Below are 18,822 nucleotides of genomic sequence, written 5' to 3' on the forward strand. Positions count from 1 at the left end.
ACTGTACACAATCAATAGCGGGAGCGGAGTTGTTCGGCTACAAGAAGGTGTGAAAGTCCAACCATGGTTTGTAAAAAGCTGCTAAGAAAAGGTTCGAATGCCCGAATATATACCATCAAAAGCGGAGGTGGAGGTGTTCGGCTGCAAGAAGGTGTGAATCTCCGACCAAAGTTTGTAAAAAGCAGTTAAGAAAAGGTTCGAATATCCAACCAAACATAATCAAAAGCGGGAGCAGAGCTGTTCGACTGCAAGTAGGTGTGAATGTCCAGCCATAATTACTCACAAACGGGTAAGAAAAGGTAGTATTGCCTGACCATACATGATCAAAACAGGGAGCTGAGGTGGTTCAGCACCAAGGTGTGAATGTCTGACTATAGTTTGTAAAAAGCGGGTAAGATAAGGTGCGAATGCCCGACAATGTATGATCAAAAGAGGGAGCAGAGGTTTTCAGCTGCAAGATGGTCTGAATGTCCACCCAAAATTCCTGAGAAATGGATAAAAAATAGGTGCGAATGCCAAACCATACATCATGCAAAGCAGGAGTGGATGTGTTCGGCTACAAGAAGATTTGAATGTCCATCAATAATTGCTTTAAAACATGAAAGAAAATTTTCGAATATGAAACCGCACATGATCATAAGCGGGAGAGGAGTTGTTCAGCTGCAAGAAGGTGTGAATGTCCACCCATAATTACTGAAAAATGGGTAAGAAAAGGTGAAAATGCCCAACCATACATCATCAAAAGCAGGAGTGGATGTGTTCGGCTACAAGAAGGTTTGAATGTCCGAGCATAGTTTGTAAAAAGCGGGTAAGAAAAGGTTTGAATGCCCAAACATACACCATCAAAAGAGGGAGAGGAGGTGTTCCGCTGTAAGAAGGTGTGAATGTCCGACCATAGTTGGTAAAAAACGGGTAAGAAAAGGTTAAAATACCCGACTGTACACAATCAATAGCGGGAGCGGATGTGTTTGGCTACAAGAATGTGTGACAGTCCGACCATGGTTTGTAAAAAACGGGTAAGAGAAGGTGCGAATGCCCGACAATGTATGATCAAAAGAGGGAGCGGAGGTTTTCGGCTACAAGAAGGTTTGAATGTCCGACCATAGTTTGTAAAAAGCGGGTAAGAAAAGGTTCAAATGCCTGACTATACACCATCAAAAGCGGGAGCGGAGGTGTTCCGCTGTAAGACGGTGTGAATGTCCAACCATAGTTGGTAAAAAGCGGGTAAGAAAAGGTTAAAATACCTGACTGTACATAATCAATAGCGGGAGCGGAGTTGTTCGGCTACAAGAAGGTGTGAAAGTTCAACCATGGTTTGTAAAAAGCTGCTAAGAAAAGGTTCGAATGCCCGAATATATACCATCAAAAGCGGAAGCGGAGGTGTTCGGCTGCAAGAAGGTGTGAACGTCCGACCAAAGTTTGCAAAAAGCAGTTAAGAAAAGGTTCGAATGCCTGAATATATACCATCAAAAGCGAGAGCAGAGCTTTTTCGACTGCAAGTAGGTGAGAATGTCCAGCCATAATTACTCACAAACGGGTAAGGAAAGGTAGTATTGCCAGACCATACATGATCAAAACAGGGAGCTGAGGTGGTTCAGCTGCAAGGTGTGAATGTCTGACTATAGTTTGTAAAAAGCGGGTAAGATAAGGTGCGAATGCCCGACAATGTATGATCAAAAGAGGGAGTGGAGGTCTTCGGCTGCAAGGTCTGAATGTCCAACCATAATTTCTAAAAACCGGGTAAGAAAAGGCTCGAAAGCCCGACTATACACAATCAAAAGCGGGAGCGGGAGGTTTTCAGCTGCAAATCCTTCACTCAAACCAAGTGAAAACTGCTTTGTCCTTCATATTTATCAATGTCTAGATCGACTTCAACAAAGAACAACATTGTACTTTGCAGTAAAGAAAGAGCAAATCAAAAGTTTTAGGAATCCGAGAATAAGCTTATTTTCATGAGTTCTGCACGATTATTGATTTTACTATAAATGAATGCCTTCACTCAAACTATGTTAAAACTGCTTTGTCCTTCATATTTATCAATGTCTAGATTGACTTCAACAAAGAACAACACTGGATTTTGCAGTAGAAGAAAGAGCAACACTGAAGGATCAGTAATCCGAGAATAAGCTTATTTTCATACGTTCTGCATGATTTGGGATTTTATGTATAAAATGAATTCCTTCACTCAAACCAAGTTAAAACTGCTTTGTCCTTCATATTTATCAATGTCTAGATCGACTTCAACAAAGAACAACATTGTATTTTGCAGTAGAAGAAAAAGCAACACTGAAGGATCAGGAATCCGAGAATAAGCTTCTTTTCATACGTTCTGCATGATTTGGGATTTTATGTATAAAATGAATTCCTTCACTCAAACCAAGTGAAAACTTCTTTGTCCTTCATATTTATCAATGTCTAGATTTACTTCAACAAAGAACAACATTGTATTTTGCAGTAGAAGAAATAGCAACACTGAAGGATCAGGAATCCGAAAACAAGCTTATTTTCATACGTTCTGCTTGATTTGGGATTTTGCTATAAAATTAATTCCTTCACTCAAACAAAGTGGAAACTGCTTTGTCCTTCATATTTATCAATGTCTATATCGATTTCAACAAAGAACATGGCTGTATTTTGCAGTATAGGAAAGAGCAACACTGGAGGATCAGGAATCCGAGAATAAGCTTACTTTCATGAGTCCTGCACGATTTCGGATTTTCCTATAAAATCAATTGCTTTGCTCAAACCAAGTTAAAATTGCTTTCTCTTTCATAGTTATCCATGTCTAAAATGTATCAAGCATAAAGTTCCTCATATTACCCTGAATGAGAAAGAAGCATCCCTTTGGTTGAGCAATACGTTCCTTTTGCGGAGTTATGCATGATTTCGGATTTTGCTATAAAATTCATTCCTATTGATTGTGTACAGTCGGGTATTTTAACCTTTTCTTACCCGCTTTTTACCAACTATGGTCGGACATTCACACCGTCTTACAGCGGAATATCTCCGCTCCCGCTTTTGATGGTGTATAGTCAGGCATTTGAACCTTTTCTTACCCACTTTTTACAAACTATGGTCGGACATTCAAACCTTCTTGTAGCCGAAAACCTCTGCTCCCTCTTTTGATTATACATATTCGGGAATTCGCACCTTATCCTACCCGCTTTTTACAAACTATAGTCAGACATTCACATCTTGGTGCTGAACCACCTCAGCTCCCATTTTGATCATGTATGGTCTGGCAATACTACCTTTTCTTACCCGTTTGTGAGTAATTATGGCTGGACATTCACACCTACTTGCAGTCGAACAGCTCTGCTCCCGCTTTTGATTATGTTTGGTTGGATATTCGAACCTTTTCTTAACTGCTTTTTACAAACTTTGGTCAGACGTTCACACCTTCTTGCAGCCGAACACCTCCGCTTCCGCTTTTGATGGTATATATTCGGGCATTCGAACCTTTTCTTACCAGCTTTTTACAAACCATGGTTGGACTTTCACACCTTCTTGTAGCCGAACAACTCCGCTCCCCCTATTGATTGTGTACAGTCGGGTATTTTAACCTTTTCTTACCCGCTTTTTACCAACTATGGTCGGACATTCAAACCATTTTACAGCGGAACACCTCCGCTCCCGCTTTTGATGGTGTATAGTCAGGCATTTGAACCTTTTCTTACCCACTTTTTACAAACTATGGTCGGACATTCAAACCTTCTTGTAGCCAAAAACCTCTGCTCCCTCTTTTGATCATACATTGTCGGGCATTCGCACCTTTTCTTACCCGTTTTTTACAAACCATGGTCGGACTTTCACACATTCTTGTAGCCAAACACATCCGCTCCCGCTATTGATTGTGTACAGTCGGGTATTTTAACCTTTTCTTACCCACTTTTTACGAACTATGGTCGGACATTCACACCGTCTTACAGCGGAACACCTCCGCTCCCGCTTTTGATGGTGTATAGTCAGGCATTTGAACCTTTTCTTAGCAGCTTTTTACAAACCATGGTTGAACTTTCACACCTTCTTGTAGCCGAACAACTCCGCTCCCTCAATTGATTGTGTACAGTCAGGTATTTTAACCTTTTCTTACCCGCTTTTTACCAACTATGGTCGGACATTCACACCGTCTTACAGCGGAACACCTCCGCTCCCGCTTTTGATGGTGTATAGTCAGGCATTTGAACCTTTTCTTACCCGCTTTTTACAAACTATGGTCGGACATTCAAACCTTCTTGTAGCCAAAAACCTCCGCTCCCTCTTTTGATCATACATTGTCGGGCATTCGCACCTTTTCTTACCCGTTTTTTACAAACCATGGTCGGACTTTCAAACCTTCTTGTAGCCCAACACATCCACTCCTGCTTTTGATGATGTATGTTTGGGCATTCGCACCTTTTCTTACCCATTTTTCAGTAATTATGGGTGGACATTCACACCTTCTTGCAGCTGAACACCTCCTCTCCCGCTTATGATGGTGTATAGTCGGGCTTTCAAGCCTTTTCTTACCCGGTTTTTACAAATTATAGTTGGACATTCAGACCTTCTTACAGCCGAAAACCTCCACTCCCTCTTTTGATCATACATTGTCGGGCATTAGCACCTTTTCTTACCCGCTTTTTACAAACCATAGTCGGACTTTCACATCTTTTAGTAGCCGAACAACTCCGCTCCCGCTATTGATTGTGTACAGTCGGGTATTTTAACCTTTTCTTACCCGCTTTTTACCAACTATGGTCGGACATTCACACCTTCTCACAGCGGAACACCTCCGCTCCCTCTTTTGATGGTGTATGTTCGGGCAGTCAAACCTTTTCTTACCTGCTTTTTAAAAACTATGGTCAGACATTCAACCCTTCTTGGAGCCGAACATATCCACTCCTGCTTTTGATTATGTATAGTTGGGCATTTTCACCTTTTCTTACCCATTTTTCAATAATTATGGGTGTACATTCACACCTTCTTGCAGCCGAACACCTTCGCTCCCTCTTTTGATCATACATTTTCGGGCATTCGCACCTTTTCTTACCCGCTTTTTACAAACCATGGTCGGACTTTCACACCTTTTAGTAGCCGAACAACTCCGCACCCGCTACTGATTGTGTACAGTCGGGTATTTTAACCTTTTCTTACCCGTTTTTTACCAACTACGGGCGGACATTCACACCTTCTTACAGCGGAACACCTCCGCTCCCGCTTTTGATGGTGTATGTTCGGGCATTCGAACCTTTTCTTACCCGCTTTTTACAAACTATGGTCAGACGTTCAAACCTTCTTGTAGCCGAACATATCCACTCCTGCTTTTGATGATGTATGGTTGGGCATTCGAACCTACTTGTTGCCCGCTTTTCATTAATTATGGGTGGACATTCACACCTTGTCTCAGCCAAACACCTCCGCTCCCTGTTTTGATCATGTATGGTTTGACATTCGCACCTTTGCTTACCCTCTTTTTATACTGATTGCTCAAGATTAAGTTGTTCTTTCTCAAACTACAAAATTTTTTTAATTGTTGAAACTTGATTTGAAGTGGATAAATAAGGAAGACAAACAGTTTTAAGTCAGGCTGATAGCAATTAATTTTATAGCAAAATCTGTATTTCGTCATTTGTCGAGAGATGCTTATTGCTGAAGAAGTTCTTTCTCATTCTACAAAGTACAACGTTGTTTATCATTGAAACTTGATTAGACATGAATAAATATGAAGGACAAAGCAGTCTTAACTTGGTTTGAGTTAAGGAATTCGTTTTATAGGAGAATCCGAATTCGTGCATAACTCGTAAAATAGAGCTTATTTTCGGATTCCTGAAGAATGAGTCTGGTTCTTTCTCATAATACAAAGTTTGTGGTTTATTGTTGAAACTTCATCAGACCGTTAGATATAGTCGGACTCATCTCGACGCACGGCTTGGGATCTGGAACCAGTACTCTTGAGAGGGGTTGGACTCTCTTCCACTCTGGAGTTGCCCGTGGTGAGAGGCGCAGAGCAGGTGTGGGCATACTTATTGCCCCCCGGCTGTGTGCCAGTACATTGGGGTTTACCCCAGTGAACGAGAGGGTAGCCTCCCTCCGCCTTGGGTGGGGGGATGAGTCCTGACTGTTGTTTGTGCCTATGCGCCAAACAGCAGTTCAGAGTACCTACCCTTTTTGGAGTCTCTGGGGGAGGCACTGGAGAATGCTCCTACCGGAGACTCCCTCATTCTGCTGGGGGACTTCAATGCTCACGTGGGCAATGACAGTGAGACCTGGAGGGGTGTGATTGGGAGGAACGGCCCCCCCGATCTGAATCAGAGTGGTGTTATGTTGTTGGACTTCTGTGCCAGTCATAGACTGTCCATAACGAACACCATGTTTAGGCATAAGGGTGTCCATATGTGCACTTGGCACCAGGACACCCTTGGCCGCAGTTCGATGATCGACTTTGTGGTTGTATCATCGGACTTGCGGCCGTATGTCCTGGACACTCGGGTGAAGAGAGGGGCGGAGCTGTCAACTGATCACCACCTGGTGGTGAGGTGGCTCCGCTGGTGGGGGAGGATGCCGATCAGACCTGGCAGGCCCAAACGTATTGTGAGGGTCTGCTGGGAGCGTTTGTCAGAATCCCCCGTCAGAAGGAGCTTTAACTCCCACCTCCGGCAGAGCTTCAACCATATTTGAGGTGGGGGACATTGAATGGGCCATGTTCCGTGACTCCATTGCTGAGGCAGCTGGTCGGAGTTGTGGCCGTAAGGTGGTCGGTGCCTGTCGTGGCGGCAACCCTCCAACCTGCTGGTGGACACCAGTGGTGAGGGAAGCCGTCAAGCTGAAGAAGGAGTCCTATCGGGCCTTTTTGGCCAGTGGGACCCTGGAAGAAGCTGATAGGTACCGACGGGCCAGACGGGCCGCGGCTTCGGCGGTTGCTGAGGCAAAAACTCGGGCCTGGGAGGAGTTCGGTGAGACCATGGAGAACGATTTCCGGACGGCCTCGAAAAGATTCTGGTCCACCATCCGGCGTCTCAGGGGGGGGGGGCGGCTCACAGTCAACACTGTTTACAGTGGGGACGGGGCTTTGCTGACCTCAACTCGGGATGTTGTGAGTCGGTGGGGGGAGTACTTCGAGGAACTCCTCAATCCTACCAACACGTGCTCGGAAGAGGCAGAGTCGGAGAGCTCGGAGACGGGGCCTCCCATTTCTGGGGCTGAGGTTGCCGAGGTGGTTAAAAAGCTCCTCGGTGGCAAGGCAAGGGTGGATGAGGTCCGTCCTGAGTTTCTCAAGGCTCTGGATGTTGTAGGGCTGTCTTGGCTGACACGCCTCTGCAGTATCGCGTGGACATCGGGGACAGTGCCTCTGGACTGGCAGATTGGGGTGGTGGTCCCCCTCTTTAAAAAGGGGGACCGGAGGGTGTGTTCCAACTATAGGGGTATCACACTCCTCAGCCTCCCTGGTAAGGTCTATTCGGGGGTATTGGAGAGGAGGATCCGTCGGATAATCGAGCCTCGGATTCAGGAGATGCAGTGTGGCTTTCGTCCTGGCCGTGGAACAGTGGACCAGCTCTATACCCTCGGCAGGATCTTGGAGGGTGCATGGGAGTTCGCCCAACCAGTCTACATGTGTTTTGTGGACTTGGAGAAAGCGTTCGACCGTGTCCCTCGTGGAGTCCTGTGGGGGGTGCTCCGGGAATATGGAGTGCCGGACCCCTTGATAGGGGCCGTTCGGTCTCTGAATGACCGGTGCCAGAGTTTGGTCCGCATTGCCGGCAGTAAGTCGGATACGTTTCCGGTGAGAGTTGGATTCCGTCAGGGCTGCCCTTTGTCACGATTCTGTTCCTAACTTTTATGGACAGAATTTCTAGGCGGAGCCAGGGCGTTGAGGGTGTCCCATTTGGCGACCTCAGAATCGGGTCTCTGCTTTTTGCAGATGATGTGGTTCTGTTAGCGTCGTCAGGCCGTGACCTTCAGCTCTCACTGGAGTGATTCGCAGCCGAGTGTGAAGCGGCTGGGATGAGAATCAGCACCTCCAAATCCGAGACTATGGTTCTCAGCCGGAAAAGGGTGGAATGCTCTCTCCGGGTCGGGAATGAGATCCTTCCCCAAGAGGAGGAGTTCAAGTATCTCGGGGTCTTGTTCACGAGTGACGGACGAATGGAGCGGGAGATTGACGGGCGGATCGGTGCGGCGCCTGCAGTGTTGCAGGCTCTGCACCGACCCGTCGCTGTGAAGAGGGAGCTGAGCCAGAAGGCGAAGCTCTCTACTTACTGGTCAATCTACGTTCCCATCCTCACCTATGGTCACGAGTTGTGGGTAGTGACCGAAAGAACAAGATCGCGAATACAAGCGGCCGAAATGGGTTTCCTCCGCAGGGTGTCTGGGCTCTCCCTTAGAGATAGGGTGAGAAGCTCAGTCATCCGGGAGGGGCTCGGAGTAGAACCGCTGCTCCTCCGCATTGAGAGGAGTCAGATGAGGTGGCTCGGGCATCTGGTTAGGATGCCCCCTGGGCGCCTCCCTGGGGAGGTGTTCCGGGCACGTCCCACTGGGAGGAGACCCCGGGGGAGACCCAGGACACGTTGGAGAGACTATGTCTCTCGGCTGGCCTGGGAACGCCTCGGGGTCCCCCCGGAAGAGCTGGAGGAAGTGGCCGGGGACAGAGACGTCTGGGTTTCTCTGCTCAAGCTGCTGCCCCCGCGACCCGACCCGCGGATAAGCGGCAGATGATGGATGGATGGATGGATATATCCTCCACCAACCAGACTTACAACCCCCAACTAGGGTAGCAGAATTTCTAAGCATCTGTACCCCAAAACTACTATCAAAAATATATAAATTATTGTCTAAGATAGATGACGTGATGTAGTGGATGGGGCCACGTAGGTGGTCCCCTTTGGTTGCACTCTGCAGTTCCCTGCCCCTGTTTTAATTACACCTTAGACATTACTACTTATCAAACACACTCACACACACACATTAGGTCTTGGGGGGTGGTTACACTGAGTGGCATCTGGTGGGCGGGGCACTTTGGGTATGTAGGCTGCCCAGAGTGCCGCGCTCCCAGTTCTACAAGTTTGGCTGCCCCTCAATTTTAATTGCTCACTATTAGAAAATATTGAAGAGCCAGAAGGGTGAGGGGAGGGGTCTTCTTTGCACACCCCTGCTTCCTGGTGTCTGCTCGGGGCAGGAGGGGCCAGGAGGATTAATTAATTGTTCTGCTGGTTCGGGGTCTGTGGTGGCTGGGGGTTTGCTGGCCTCTTGGTGTGCCCACTGCACTACACCCCAGCAGAGTCGAGGGAGGTAGGATGTGTGGATGTGTGGATGTATGGGACGTGAAAGTGTGTGTGGTAATGATTGGGCCTGGATCTGGGACTTGCTGTCGCCTGGCCTGCCTGTGTTTCTCCCGATGGGGCATCAGCGTTGCCTCTCCCCACTGCTCGCGACTTCACCCACCTGTGGGCACGTCTTGACTCCCAGGGCACTTGGCCAGGGGCGCTGGGGCAGGCGCTGACCCACTTTGTGGCTGTCTGGGGCGCTTGGCCCTCCTGGGTATTGGGTGGGGCCTCTGCCGGGGGGTTTGGGGGCGCTCGGGCTCCTGGGGCCCAGGTCCCGGAGTGCCTCTGCCCTATCTATGCTTATGGTTATGGGGGCTCTTTCCGGGGGCTTCCTCTGCAGTCTTCTGGGTGGATGCGTGGTTGCCCCTGCGGTGGGCTGCCTGGGTTCTGTGCTCTGTGGGGGCTGCTGGTGGCCTGGGTCTTGTGGCCCTCTCTGCCTGCTTCTGATTGCTTGGGGGGGGGGCTGTGGATTGTGGCCCTGTACGCTTATACACTCATAACTAAGCACGGTTATCATGTAGGTCCTGTGCCATGGGTGTTGCATGTTCTCACACACACACACACATTCATTAGTCAAGTAGCATGGTCACTCTGGGGGTACAGTAGCTCCCGGAATATGGTCGCTGCAGGCCCCGAGCCTGGTGGACATCAGGCCCTCCTGCCCATTGTTGGCTCCCAGGTAGCGGGGATGCCTATTGTCCCTGGCTGCCCTCTCTGGGCGGCTGGGGCCTGGCGGGGTCGGTGGGCTGTTGCCCCTGGTTCCCGGAGTGCCTCTGCCCTATGCTTATGGGGGCTCTTTCCGGGGGCTTCCTCTGCAGTCTTCTGGGTGGATGCGTGGTTGCCCCTGCGGTGGGCTGCCTGGGTTCTGTGCTCTGTGGGGGCTGCTGGTGGCCTGGGTCTTGTGGCCCTCTCTGCCTGCTTCTGATTGCTTGGGGGGGGGGGCTGTGGATTGTGGCCCTGTACGCTTATACACTCATAACTAAGCACGGTTATCATGTAGGTCCTGTGCCATGGGTGTTGCATGTTCTCACACACACACACACACACACACACACACATTCATTAGTCCAGTAGCATGGTCACTAAGCAGTTGATGTATTATCATGTCGTCTCAGGTCATCTATATCCACAGCTGTGTTGTATGCGATTGCCGCTTCTTGTGCTTGTTTTTGTTTGTTTGTGTGTTTGTTTTTTCTCTGCTTGTCTGCTTTCAGGTGCTCCTGGTGGCGCTAAGGCTGGATTCCCCTCATAGGCCATGGATTGTTGTCTGTTTTGTTTTTTACAGGTGTAGCAGCTGGTTGTCTGGTTTTTGTTTCTATTTTTGTTCTGTTTCCTCTTCTTTCCTCTTCTTCTTTCCTTGTCCCCCGGTCCGGTTCAGTTCAGTTCATGTCATATATTGTAAACAGAAATAAATCAATTGGCATCAAGGGGAGCTTTAGATTTATAAAACTTCCCTTGGCAAAACAAATCTGTTTGGCATCAAAGGTATTCAGACTACAATTCTTCTGACATAATGCTGAACAGGACAAGGGGAAAAAAAAGTAAAGAAGACAGTTCTGCCGAAAGCCAGGGATAGACCTGTTCTAAGTTCTATACTTTTTAAAAGGGGCGTGTTTATCAACTATGGAATTAGAAGATTTACAAAAATGGTCAAGTGCTAGATCTTCATCTGGGATTTTAACAGTGTCATATAACTATTCAACAGATCAGTTAAAAAAAAGCCTGCTCATGGAGATGTTTCAGGATCTGGATACCAAGCGTGGACCTAATGTTTTCATTTTTGCAATTCTGATACAGGCTATTGAGCAGTGATAACTAACACCAAGTTCAGATACTGCGGATTTTCTACCTTTGATTTGTTAAGATTGAGCCAATCAGGGACAACCTTGAAGGATCTCTTTGGTTTTGTAGGATCTGTAATTACCTGAGAAAGGTTGATATTGGTACACACCTTTTTTAAATGATCAGAGGCAGAGTTCAACTTGTTTAAATTAAAATTGCCACGCAGAGATTGGGTTTAGGCCACATGCACACAGAATGACATCAACAAATATAAGAAATATTAAACATTTACACATAGATTTTTGAATATATGTAGAGGAATGATACTTTGAAATGTGCTCATTGCGGAGTTATGATCAGTTGAGTAATGAAGGTTGAACTATTCTGGGAAAGAGGTTCTATTCCCAGCATCATGATGGACACTCCTGATATAGAAGGTTTCGCTAACGCATTGGAATTGTTTTACTATTTTCATATGCATGTGCAATGAAGAATTGCTTGCTGCTGATAAATGCAAAGAAGAACAGCTTACACATAGATGCTCACATATAGGCTGCTGAATGCAATGAAGACCTGCTTATCAAGTAAAGTTCAATGTCAATGTGTAATATTCAATTAGGATTTGCAAAACAGTGAAGTTAAACAATGAATGGGTCCATAGTCGGTATGAGAAGTCGGTATGAGTTTGTTTGTTTGTTAGTATGTATATGAATGTTATGTGTATAAACTGTGTTGAGTTATAGTTACTCAGTAGTGTCTCAGTGAAACAACCAACGGGGGAAGCCTTGCGGTGACAACAAAAGCAGTGTTTTACTGATCAGTCAAGTTGCTCCAGTGTACTCCATACAAACTGGTTGGCTACTGAAGGGATAGAAAATGGGGAATACTTGTTTTAAAGCAAACAAGGAATTAGATGGGAAAAATACATGTTTTAACGGGACCCAGACAATATTAAATACTCAGACAGATGGGAGAAGAAGTGTAGTTTTGTAGGAAATCACAAAATTATTACATAGAATTAGTGAAATCAATTGAAGAATGCCTTTCTGAAGAGTTTTTTACCACAGATGAGCAGCTTTGCGACCAAGCACATTGTAGATCGCTTTACTGCCAAAATGATCTAATTTAATGGATTGGTTTAGACATGCATAACAGCATTTTAAGAACAAAGAGAGAAACAAAAAGGGACAACGCTTCATGGTGGAAGGTGATGTATAAATAACTGTGTATATGATGAAGGGGGTGGCAACACCCATTCCGAAATCCCGCCATTCCGACATCCCGCTATTCCGACATCCCACCATTCCGACATACCACCATTCCGACATACCACCATTCCGACATGCAAACGTCCCACCATTCCGACATCCCACCATTGCGACATCCCGCTATTCTGACGTTCAAATGTCCCACCATTCCGACAAGGCTTTCCGTATAAGGAAATGTGTGTTACTCAACAGGTGAGTCCCTTCTTTCTGTTCATGCAATTTATATGTTTAACACATGTTTATAGACAAGCGTTATTAAAAACACAAAGTCTCGGCAACTGGAGGAGGAGAAGCAGTCCGCGGTGGTTTTCAATCACACACTCCAATGCCACTTGTTTCAACTTCCGAAAATTTAATCCAGGAAAAAAAGGCTTACAAACATGGACCAAAACGGCTCCATAACACGCACAAGAATCCAAAAGAAACGAAAGTTAACTAAAAGAAAGCAAATAAACAGTATGAAGTGGTCAAAATTGGTTTTACGCATGCCTATGTGCGTCTGGCACATGCGTCTTCGGGCTCTCCCACGTTGGTTTGTGGATGAAAGCTATATGTTCAGCTGTAATGTCATGTAAAAACAATCTCTACATGACATTTACTCCCAGGTGTGACCAGTTAGGTCCTTAAGATATCAACAGGCTGTATAAAGCTACAACCGTTGCGGCTGTGTGTTTGTGCCAAATGCGCAAAGCCCATCCGCGCTTCCCAAAATTGGAGTGAGTACTCATAAATCACGTGAATAACATGAATAAACGTTTTTACTGAATTTTGTTGTGTTTTATACGTTCTATGCTGTCATTTCTCTCTTCTCCTATTGGCAAGGCAAGGCAGAGTGCTCGCAACTGTGTCCTGTGCAGTAGCCGTGATATCTGTAATTGCAATTATTACTTTTGCATATGATGACAGCGTGCAAAAGACGCATGGGCTCTGTGGAGAGCTCCGCTCCAGCTGGCTGCTGTGACAGCTCACTGACACTGTATTTCTGCTTAATCAGTTTCAGTCTCGCCAGAGTTACATTAATATCTGTATTTTTATATTTGAAATTCAGGGGATTTTGATAATAGATTATTAAAGTTTGTTTGAGAGGCTGTGGCCTCTGCATGTGCAAAGCTTGTGCGCCAAACTTTAGGGCGTATTTGCGCCGGCATATCATTAGTGCAAAATGTTTTGGGTAAAAAAATAGGCTATTAAAAGGAACTGTCGGAATGTTAAAAAAAAACAAAAAACATACCGCCATTCCGACCATAGGAGGAAAAAAGTGTCGGAATGGTGGGACGTTTGATAAAAAATTAAGTGTCGCCATTCCGACAATTGGAGACCCATGTCGGAATGGCGAGATGTCGGAATGGCAGCATGTAACCATGATGAAGGAGAGACCATTTGAGCAGCACAGCCATTTCGCAGCACAGGGACAGCAGTCCAAGTTACAGGATCTCCCACGTGGTATCACCTGCCACATTGTGTCAAGGCATCAAAAGAAGAAAAAATCACCAAACTCAAGGACAAAAAGACAAAGACTCCGGTGAACGAAGACAGAGGACTGACAAACCAGAAATACAAAAGGATTCTCGATATCAAGATCCAGAAGAAGAGGCTAACAATGCCACGAACACTTACGATGCTGGGAATGACGCCAGCAATGAACAGAGAAGAAGATTCAGTGTCATCAATCTGCATTACGTGCCTCTAATGAGGGGGTGAATATAGAATCCTCAACGATTACAACGTCTCTGGGAACTGTGACAACAACAAGGTTTAAACCATTTTGATATATATTGTAACCTATTGTCTAAGGAATAGTGCTGAAAATGAGGTAAATCTAATCCACCACTGTCCTTGGTCTTCTGTAGGGTTATTAAACTAATACGTGGTGGTTTGTTTTTCCACAGAAATTTGGAGATGCATGAATCTAGTGACTTAAACCAAGTAGCAGATGGTTTTATGGGGATCATTGAGAACAAATAGTTAACTTTTGGTAGTATCATCATTTTAATGGATGTAACTCTCCCCATAAGTGATATAGGTAAGGACTTCCAACGAGAGATCGTTCTCTACTGTCTTTAATAATTGCACATAATTTAGCTTTGTTAGCTCTGAGAGCCTGGAGGAAATGTTTATGCCTAAATATCTAATATTTCCTGACTGTAAAGTGATCGCAGGTATATTATGGACCCTACAGTTAATGGGCAGAACTGTGGTCTTAGACCAGTTGATAGAGTAGTCAGAAAGTGCTGAGAATTTATTTATGAGTGTGATCGTGTGACTGAGAGACGTCTGTGAGTTCTGAAGGAAAAGTAATACATCATCAGCATAAAGACTTATTTTATGCTCAATATTTTGGGATTAATTACTCACAAACGGGTAAGAAAAGGTAGTATTGCCAGACCATACATGATCAAAACAGGGAGCGGAGGTGGTTCAGCTGCAAGGTGTGAATGTCTGACTATAGTTTGTAAAAAGCGGGTAAGATAAGGTGCGAATGCCCGACAATGTATGATCAAAAGAGGGAGCGGAGGTTTTCGGCTGCAAGAAGGTCTGAATGTCCACCCAAAATTCCTGAAAAATGGGTAAAAAAAGGGTGCGAATGCCAAACCATACATCATCAAAAGCAGGAGTGGATGTGTTCGGCTACAAGAAGATTTGAATGTCCATCAATAATTGCTTTAAAACATGAAAGAAAATTTTCGAATATCAAACCGCACATGATCATAAGCGGGAGAGGAGTTGTTCAGCTGCAAGAAGGTGTGAATGTCCACCCATAATTACTGAAAAATGGGTAAGAAAAGGTGAAAATGCCCAACCATACATCATCAAAAGCAGGAGTGGATGTGTTCGGCTACAAGGAAGTTTGAATGTCCGAGCATAGTTTGTAAAAAGCGGGTAAGAAAAGGTTCGAATGCCCGAACATAGACCATCAAAAGAGGGAGCGGAGGTGTTCCGCTGTAAGAAGGTGTAAATGTCCGACCATAGTTGGTAAAAAACGGGTAAGAAAAGGTTAAAATACCCGACTGTACACAATCAATAGCGGGAGAGGAGGTGTTTGGCTACAAGAATGTGTGACAGTCCGACCATGGTTTGTAAAAAACGGGTAAGAAAAGGTGCGAATGCCCGACAATGTATGATCAAAAGAGGGAGCGGAGGTTTTCGGCTAGAAGAAGGTGTAAATGTCCGACCATAGTTGGTAAAAAGCGGGTAAGAAAAGGTTAAAATACCCGACTGTACACAATCAATAGCGGGAGCGGAGTTGTTTGGCTACAAGAAGGTGTGAAAGTCCGACCACGGTTTGTAAAAAGCGGGTAAGAAAAGGTTCGAATGCCCGAATATATACCATCAAAAGTGGAAGTGGATGTGTTCGGCTGCAAGAAGGTGTGAACGTCCGACCAAAGTTTGTAAAAAGCAGTTAAGAAAAGGTTCGAATATCCAAGCAAACATAATCAAAAGCGGGAGCACAGCTGTTGGACTGCAAGTAGGTGTGAATGTCAGATCATAATTTGCAAAAAGCTGATGAGAAAGGGTGAGAATGCCCGGCTATACACCATCAAATGTGGGAGCGGAAGTGTTCGGCTGTGAGTAGGTGTGAATGTCCGACCATAATTGCTGAAAAATGTGTTAGAAGAGACTAGAATGCCGGACAATACATAATCAAATGCGGGAGCGGAGTTGTTCGGCTGTGAGTAGGTGTGAATCTCCGAGCATAGTTTGTAAAAAGGGGGTAAGAATAGGTTCGAATGCCCGAACATACACTATCAAAACAGGGAGTTGAGGTGGCTCAGCTGCAAGGTGTGAATGTCTGACTATAGTTTGTAAATAAGGTGCGAATGCCCAACAATGTATAATCAAAAGAGGGAGCGGAGGTTTTCGGCTACAAGAAGGTTTGAATGTCCGACCAAAGTTTGTAAAAAGCAGTTAAGAAAAGGTTCGAATATCCAAGCAAACATAATCAAAAGCGGGAGCAGAGCTGTTCGACTGCAAGTAGGTGTGAATGTCAGATCATAATTTGCAAAAAGCTGATGAGAAAGGGTGAGAATGCCCGGCTATACACCATCAAATGCGGGAGCGGAAGTGTTCGGCTGTGAGTAGGTGTGAATGTCCGACCATAATTGCTGAAAAATGTGTTAGAAGAGACTAGAATGCCGGACAATACATAATCAAATGCGGGAGCGGAGTTGTTCGGCTGTGAGTAGGTGTGAATCTCCGAGCATAGTTTGTAAAAAGGGGGTAAGAATAGGTTCGAATGCCCGAACATACACTATCAAAACAGGGAGCTGAGGTGGCTCAGCTGCAAGGTGTAAATGTCTGACTATAGTTTGTAAATAAGGTGCGAATGCCCAACAATGTATAATCAAAAGAGGGAGCGGAGGTTTTCGGCTACAAGAAGGTTTGAATGTCCGACCATAGTTTGTAAAAAGCGGGTAAGAAAAGGTTCAAATGCCTGACTATACACCATCAAAAGCGGGAGCAGAGGTGTTCCGCTGTAAGACGGTGTGAATGTCCGACCATATTTGGTAAAAAGCGGGTAAGAAAAGGTTAAAATACCCAACTGTACACAATCAATAGCGGGAGAGGAGGTGTTCAGCTGCAAGAAGGTGTGAATGTCCACCCATAATTACTGAAAAATGGGTAAGAAAAGGTGCGAATGCCCAACCATACATTATCAAAAGCAGGTGTGAATGTCAGATCATAATTTGCAAAAAGCTGATGAGAAAGGGTGAGAATGCCCGACTATACACCATCAAATGCGGGAGCGGAGTTGTTCGGCTGTGAGTAAGTGTGAATGTCCGACCATAATTGCTGAAAAATGTGTTAGAAAAGGTAAGAATGCCGGTCCATACATCATCAAAAGCGGGAGAGGTGGTGTTCGGCTGCAAGTAGGTGTGAATGTCCAGCCATAATTACTAACAAACGGGTAAGAAAAGGTAGGATTGCCAGACCATACATGATCAAAACAGGGAGCAGAGGTGGTTCAGCAGCAAGAAGGTGTGAATGTCCGACTAAAGTTCAAATATATTAACAAAAGCGGGAGGAGAGGTCTTCGGATGAGAGTGGTTGAGAATTTCCAACCATAATCTATAAAATGCGGTGAAAAAAAAGGTGTGATAGAACACTAAAAGGTGGAGCGGAAGTGTTCGGCTGCAAGAAGGTGTCCGACTATATTTGGTGAAAAGCAGGTGAAGCAAGGTCTGAATGCCCAACCTTACATCATCAAAAGCGAGATCAGAGGTGTTTGGCTGCATGAAGGCCATAGTTTGCCAAAAGCGGGTAAGCTGCGAATGACCGACTAAATATCAACAAAAGGTCTTCGGATGCAAGTGGGTGTGAATATCCCACCATACAAGTATGGTGGAGAGGAAGCTGTGAACAGCCGACCATAGTTTGCAAAAAGCGGGTGAGACAAGGTGCGAATGTCCAACCATACATGATCAAAACAGGGAGCGGAGGTGTTTGGCTGTGACAAGGTGTGAATGTCCACCCAAAATTAATGAAAATCGGGCAAAAAGTAGGTTTGAATGCCCAAGCATACATCATCAAAAGAAGGAGTGGATGTGTTCGGCTACAAGAAGGTTTGAATGTCCGAGCATAGTTTGTAAAAAGCGGGTAAGAAAAGGTTCGAATGCCCAAACATACACCATCAAAAGAGGGAGCGGAGGTGTTCCGCTGTAAGAAGGTGTGAATGTCCGACCATAGTTGGTAAAAAGTGGGTAAGAAAAGGTTAAAATACCCGACTGTACACAATCAATAGGGGGAGCGGAGTTGTTCGGCTACAAGAAGGTGTGAAAGTCCAACCATGGTTTGTAAAAAGCTGGTAAGAAAAGGTTCGAATGCCCGAATATATACCATCAAAAGCGGAAGTGGAGGTGTTCGGCTGCAAGAAGGTGTGAACGTCCGACCAAAGTTTATAAAAAGCAGTTAAGAAAAGGTTCGAATATCCAACCAAACATAATCAAAAGCGGGAGCAGAGCTGTTCGACTGCAAGTAGGTGTGAATGTCCAGCCATAATTACTCACAAACGGGTAAGGAAAGGTAGTATTGCCAGACCATACATGATCAAAACAGGGGGCTGAGGTGGTTCAGCACCAAGGTGTGAATGTCTGACTATAGTTTGTAAAAAGCGGGTAAGATAAGGTGCGAATGCCCGACAATGTATAATCAAAAGAGGGAGCAGAGGTTTTCGGCTACAAGAAGGTGTGAAAGTCCAACCATCGTTTGTAAAAAGCTGGTAAGAAAAGGTTCGAATGCCCGAATATATACCATCAAAAGCGGAAGCGGAGGTCTTCGGCTGCAAGAAGGTGTGAACGTCCGACCAAAGTTGGCAAAAAGCAGTAAAGAAAAGGTTCGAATATCCAAACATAATTAAAAGCGAGAGAGATTGTGTTCAGCTGCAAGTAGGTGTGAATATCCAGCCATAATTACTCACAAACGGGTAAGAAAACTTAGTATTGCCAGACCATACATGATCAAAACAGGGAGCGGAG

Source organism: Leuresthes tenuis, unplaced genomic scaffold (genome assembly GCF_036924035.1).
Source record: "Leuresthes tenuis unplaced genomic scaffold, fLeuTen1.0.hap1 SCAF_15, whole genome shotgun sequence".
Classification (NCBI taxonomy): Eukaryota; Metazoa; Chordata; class Actinopteri; order Atheriniformes; family Atherinopsidae; genus Leuresthes; species Leuresthes tenuis.